Here is a 7,396-nt window from a genome sequence, read left to right on the forward strand (position 1 = left end):
CAAATGAGAGATACGATGAACAGTACCAAAATGGCAAGTGTCCTACACAGAGATATGAAGAACTTTACCACGGATGCATGGGATTAATTAATAATGCTAATTAATTACTCAAATTAAATCATTAAATGAGTTGAGTAATAATAAACAGTAAATCAATCTTACTATTCTATCGTAACATTTCAGAAACTGTGACACTGACATAGAGCAGGTAACGTTGGAAAGTGAGACAGCTGAATCATATTGGATCATCGATGCATTCCTGATTTATCTGTTAGGATTGATTTGTACAACAAAATAAATGAAAGTATCCTGCAGAATCCGAAGACTGTGTGAGGTCATAAAGCAATTTATCATCTGACATTCTGACTCAGTATTTACAGCAAGGAAAGAAAATAATCGCAGGACATGTCTCCTGCTGTAGACTGAAAGAACAATGGGGTCTTAAAGCGATTGGCTGAAATGTAACTATTGTGACAAGTTAGGACGCACCAGTCATTGCATTGAACCAGTGATTGCGAGTTCACATCAGTGGAGCCTGTGCCATTATAAAACACAAACACCAGAGAAAAATAGAAAGATGAAAATAAAGCAATAAAGAAGAAAGAGAGAAAGAGAGTAATAATGTATAAAGAAAGGGAAAAATAGAGGAAAAGTACCAAAAAATGAAGAAAGGAAGAAGGAAAAGAAAGAAAATAAGAGAAAGGAAGAAAGAGTGAAAGAGAAAGAGAGAAATGAAGAAAAAAATAAAAAGGAAGAAAGAAAGGAAGGAAAGAAGAAATAAATTAAGAAAGAGAGAAAGAAAGAAAGAAAGAAAGAAAGAAAGAACGAAATGAAGAAAGAAATGCAGGAAGGAAAGGAGAAAGAATGAAAGAAATTAAGAAAGAAGAGAGAGAAAGAGTGATAGAATGTAATAAAGGAAGGAATAAAGAATGAAAAGAAAGCAAGGCATAAGAAAGGATAGAAGAAATAAAAATAAATTAAATAAGAAGAAAGAGAAAGAACAAAAGAATGAAATAAAGAATGGAAGAAAGAAAGAAAGACAGAAAGAAAAAAGAAAGAAAGGTTAAAAGAAAGAAACAAATAAATTAAGTAAGGAGGAGAGAAAGAGTGAAAGAATTAAATAAAGAACGGAATAAGGTAAGAGTGAAAGACAGAAAGAATGAAAAAATGAAAGAACCAAACAAAAAAATGAAATTAAGTGAGATAAAAGGTAAAGAGCAAATGAATGAAATAAAGAACAGAATAAGGACAGAAAGAAAGAAAGAAAGAAAGAAAGAAAGAAAGAAAGAAAGAAGGAAGGAAATAGTTTGCGAGCATTGCTAAAGTTTCTTCACCACAATAAAAGGAACCTGGGTCAGCATTAAACACACAGCATCAACACAGCTGGAAATCTACAACAGAAGGAAAGATGGGAAAAAGTGAAGGAAAGGAAAGAAAGGAAGAAAGAGTGAATGAAATAAGAAAGAAAGAACACAAGAAAATAAGGAAGAAAGCAAAAAGGAAAGAGAGTTAGAAAGAAAGAAAGAAATAAGGAAGGAAGCAATGAAGGAAGGGAGGAATTAAGTATGAAAGAAAAAATAAAGAGAGAAAACAAAAAGAAAAGGAAGAAATAAAGAATGAAGGAAAAATTTGGTGAAAATTGCAAGATTTTCTTTGACAACAATAAAAGAAACGTGAGTCAACATTAAACACACAACATAAAGAAAGTTGGAAATCTATAAAAGGAAAGAATGGAAAAAGTAAAAGAAAGGAAGAGTGAAAGAAAGAAAGAAAGAAAGAAAGAAAGTTGGAAAGAAAGACAGAAAGAAGGAAAGAAAGAAAGAAAGAAAGAATGAATGAAAGTTGGAAAGAAAGAAGAGTTCTCATTTCTATCGGATCTTTCACAACCTCCGGACGTCCAATAGTGCTATACTGCCTGAGCAGTAATTTGAAGTGTAGTTACTGCTGTCATATAAGGAAAGTAATAAAACAAAGAGCTGCCCACACAGAATAAGATGTCACATACTTTTATTCTCCAGTTCCTGAAGTACCTGACCCAGGTAGTAACTTACCTGGGACACCGACTGCAGCCAGGAAGGGGTAATAAATCATTTGTATCTCATTAATCACCCACAGAATCTTGAGCTTGATTAGAAAACCAAGAGACATTTTATCCCTTTCTGTTAGATTCGATGATTCGATGGTTGGTTGTGATGCTGGGAGCGATTCTCCAATTGACACGTTGAAAAAAAGCCCCTTATTTATTGAAGAGAAATTCCATCCAGTCAGAAAGTCGGCTCCCCTGCTGATTGGGTTTAATTGCAGTCATTGAACAAACAGATGACGCCAGCAAATTTCAGAACAAGAATGTTAACAAGAAGAGCGGAATTCCCAATCCATTCAAACCCATAAGGTCAGGAGACAGGCTGCACATTCATATATTCATACAAGTCTTAGAATTCTAACAAGAACTTCCATAGATGCCTTTCCTTAGTAAAGCTACAAGGAAAGACCGGGATGTCCCAGTGTCAAACAAAAAAACACAATTGCGCCTTTTTAGAGGTAAAAACTAACAAAGAACATTAGCACAAAGCAAAACAAAGGAAACTTATGAACTTAAATAATAATGTTAATCCTAGTGTGCAGCACACCCTCCAGTCCCTGCGCTGCAGTTTCCACAGATGCTGCCTGACCTGTTGACTGTTTACTGCATGTTCTGCCCTTATTTCAGATTTCCAGCACTGCAGCATTCTCCTTCTGTTCTAAGAATTTATAAAACATAGCCTGAGCATTTATTCTGGGCCCCATCTAACATAAAATCCATTCACCGCAGAACATATCTATTCCAGTTGATGACATCCATCACAATGGCCCTGAAATTAGGATCGGGAGCTTGCCTCGCGTGCAAGCCCCCGATGTGCACTTACCCGGCGCGCTGACATTTCAATCCTGGCCCGCATTGCATTTCTTCTCACTGACCCGCTGTGCGTGTGTGACCCAGCGGCGTACTTAGTGCAATGAGACAGCTGGGATCACGTGAGCACAGGACAACCAATGGAGGTTGCAAAAGTTCATTCATGAGTTTGAAAGTAAGAGCTGTCAAACTCATGAAAACTCCTGGCCCCAAAACACTACTTAAACTTGAAAGAAAATTTAAAAAAAGCATTGCACTACTTAAATGAACCATAAATAACTGTAAAAAAACTATTTTAAACAATAATTTTAAAATTTGAAAAAAATTATTATATAAAAAATCGGGGCTAAAACTAAATTTACCTTACTGTAAATTCTTTAAAAATGTTAAACCTGTGGAAAAATTTTTAATAAATTGTATTAATAGACCACTTACCTGTAAAACTAAGTACTTACGTGTGGTTTTTCAATGTGTAAAAACCGGAGGTTTTACACTTGCGCAACTCTCTAAAAATAAAGGAAATCCAAGTCGCACGCGCTGCCTGTGTAGTTGCACGCGTTCAGCCTCTTAACCCCTTGGGTCAGAGGAGAGGAAATGCCGGTTTTCCCTGCATGCACTGTGCATGCTGAAAACTGGCAATTCCTCCGGGCACACACGTGAGGACCCCGTCCGTACTCACGCGTTGAGAGAGGAATTACTGGGCCAATATGTATGTTGTGCAGAAAGAAAGAAAAATAGTTATAAAGAAAGAAAAATAAATGTAAGAAAGCAAGAAAGAAAGACAGAAACTGTACTCACTGTTGTAATGTAGGCAACTTTGGAACAAGCACTGACCAGATTTAAATACAGAAATGCTAGAGACCGTTTATTATTGATTGATATAAGATGTAATATTTTTGATTAATTAACAGGGAGAGGGATTTGAGACCAGCTGATCAAGCGTTTGTTCTCCACCATATTACCGCCACATTTTAGTGCTTTTTTGATATTGGACGGAGATTATCTGAACAAGCGTGCCACCCACACCTTCAGCAACTTCCGACCTGGTGATATGGTTTAGCTGCAAAAGCGGCACTCTGCCACTCACTCCGTCTACTCACTGATGCCCTGTGTTTTACCCATTTCTTACCATGAAAGACCAACAGTCGCCTTTCAGTTCTGCTCGTGCAATTGTCTCTTTGGCCTGTGGGGTATCAATTAGTTCACCAAATATATAACCACAACTTGACCCCTTCACTGAGCAGTGGGTTTTATAGTACAGTACAGGTCAATTCAATATACCTTCAGCATTCTGACGCGCCTAAGGCTAGTTCCTTTACTCGGTGTTCATCTCAATCATCTGCAGCTATTCACCCACTGAACCTAAAAGCACCTACTGTTCCAGTACATCTCCATCTCACTAACCAACATTGATTCACCTATAGACCCTCGGACTGCACTTCGCACTACTCCCTCGATTTCACTGACCAACATTTTTTTGCCTGTTGTGGCCAGTACTGCCCTTTACACTACCCCTCCATCTTAATGACCAGCATTAATTCACCTATTTAGCCCACCCTCGCTCTAACTCACTGACCAGCATTGACTCATCCACTGAGCCTCATACCTGCAGTTCCACTACCCGATCTATCTCAGTAACCTACACTGACTCGCCAATTGAGCCTGTAATATCGGTACCACTAACCCCATCTCACTGACCTGTAATGAGTCAATTGTTTAACCTTGTACCATTCAGCCCTCTATCCCCTCCTTCCCACTGACCAGCACTGAGTTGCCTGTTGAGCTCAGCACTACCCTTTTAACTGGCCATCTATCACATTGAAGCGCACCTGTTGATTCTAATTCAGCCCATGCACTTGCCACGCCATCTCACTGACCAGCACTGAATCACCACTACCATATAATATTAACCATTGCATTGTGGGACTGACTAATCTGTGCAAACGGCCATGATACGATATTCATTCTAGGAATTCATATTTCATCAGCAAAAATACCTTATTTTTTATATATCACATTTAATGGAGAAAACGCTCTCTCGATGCTTCCACCAGACAAGAGGGACACCTCATAGCAAAGAAGGAGGAAATAAGAGAACTGACCATATTCTCAGTCAAAGTGGGTGGTTTGTTAAGCAATGTATTAAACGGTCAGAGGGAGGTGCCAAGAGTACGTTTAAGCCCTAGGCTCTACAAATCGCTCCGTAAACCTTCGAATCTCTACCACTCTCTCCTCATAAAACGCCCCTTAAATTCTAACTTTTGACCAAGCTTTTAGTCTTGTGTCCTACTATCTCTTTATGTTACTGGGTGTCAAATTCTGTGTGATTCCGTTCCTGTGAAGCGCCTTGTGACATTGTTCCACGTTTATGGCGCTATGTAAATACAAGTTGTTGCTGCTGTTGTTGTTAATGAGAGAATTTCATACGTGAATCCCAGATAGCTGAAAGGAAAGGGAGTGGACAGCAGACGGGTAGTATAGAATGGGAAATTTATGGGTAAAGTTGCAGCACCTGAATAGTCTATAGGGCAATGATGGAGATAAATACAATAATATGAATTATAAATTTGAGACGTTTGCATACCAGAATACAGTTTAGCAATGACGGAGGTGCTAGGCAGTGTGCCTTGGTCTGTGCTATGATATGGGTTGCAGATATAAGAATGCTCTTAATTTCATGGATGGTAGATGATGGGGGGCCGCCTGGAAGATTATTGGAAGTCTTGAGATCGGAGATGAAAAGACACGGATGAGTTTTTCAGTGGTGGTTGGGATGTGGTCAAAATTAAGGCGGGAGATGTGCCAGTGGTAGATATGGAATTGTTTTCTGATTAAGCTGGTGGTACGACACCGAGTTGGAATGGGGTCAAAGAGCGGTAGGCAGATGAGAGAAATTTAAGAGAGGCCGATGTTCAGGGGTAGAGTGTAGATGCGGCAGTCTTGCATTGGTGGGTAATCACTGATAATGAGAAAAGGGATGCAGAACTGGCAGTTGAATGGATTGTCTTTAGCTCAATGACTTAGAAACCCGTGAGCTCCTCGCATTGCTTAAAAATATAACGATGTTCATTGAACGATGTGCACTTCACTGAACCGTGCTCTGTAAGAGCCACCTTATCTAGAAGTCACTGATCTCAATAAGCATTTATCATTCTGGAGGTTGCACCTAAATATATCTTATTGTGAGGCCCTGGTTATCTCGGAGACTCGGCAGAATGTGTTATGCTACAGACAGAGGCTGTTACACAGGAACACTTTCCCAATAAATACTGAACATGTAAGCTGGCAATTCTAATAAACTATGGACAGCAAAATATATAGGCTGTTGATCCCAGTAAATCCCGAAAAACTCAATAATATAGCTGGTAATCCAAGTGAACCCTGATAACCCCAGATATAACGGCTGTAGCTTGCAGTAAATTACGATAAACCCATATATATATAGGCAGTTGGTCACAATAAACCCTCCTAATCACAGATATATTGGCTGTCGACCCAGTAATCCGTCATAACCTCAGAAATATAAGCTGGCGATCCCCAATAAACCTGTTAGGAACACAGGAGCATAGCAACATAGGAACAGTAGTAGTAGCCATTCAGCCCCTCGTGCCATTCAAGGGGATCACGGCTGATCTATTACCTAACTCCATTTACCGGGCTTTGCCCCATGTCCCTTGATTACTTTGGGTAACATAAATCTATCAATATCAGATTTAAAATTAACAATTGACCCAGCGTCAAATGATTTTTGCGCAAGAGAGTTATGTGGGATACATGATTGAGTTTTTTGCTGAGATAACAGAGAGGGTGGGTGAGGGCAGTGATTGTGTTATTGTGAATATTGACTTTAAAATGTCGTTTGATAATGCTCCATATATTAGGCATCTGAGCAAATTTGAAACCCATGCAATAAAAGGGGGAGTAGCAGCATGGATATAAAGGGGGGCAAAGGGATAGAAAACAGCGATTTGTGGTGAATGGCTGTTATTGCAGAATGTATAGAGGTGTAAATTGGTGTTCCCTAGGGTTCACAACTCGGACCACTGCTGTGCTTGGCATACATTAACGACATGGATTTGGGGGTATAGACAAAATTTTGAAATTTGCAGAGGATACGAAACATGTAACAGTGAGGAAGAGAGTAAGAGACTTCAATTCGTGGTGGTTGAAGTTCAATCATCACAGCCCAGGACATCGCTGCAGGATTTCCTCATGGTAGTGTCCTAGGCCCATACATATTCAGCTGCTTCATCAATGACCCTCCCTTCAAGATAAGGTCAGAAATGGGGATGTTCGATGATAACTGCACAGTGTTCAGCGCAATTCACAACTTCTCAGATAAAGAAGCAGTCCAAGCCCGCATGCAACATGACCAGGGCGGCATTCAGGATTGGGCTGATATGTGACAGGTAACATTTGCGCCGCAGAAGTGCGAGGCAATTACTATCTCCAACAACCGAGAGTCTAACCACCGTTCCATGACAATTAACGGTATTACCATCG

This window comes from Somniosus microcephalus, unplaced genomic scaffold (genome assembly GCF_052327205.1).
Source record: "Somniosus microcephalus isolate GS21.2 unplaced genomic scaffold, FLI_Smic_1.0 unresolved_chr4, whole genome shotgun sequence".
Classification (NCBI taxonomy): domain Eukaryota; kingdom Metazoa; phylum Chordata; class Chondrichthyes; order Squaliformes; family Somniosidae; genus Somniosus; species Somniosus microcephalus.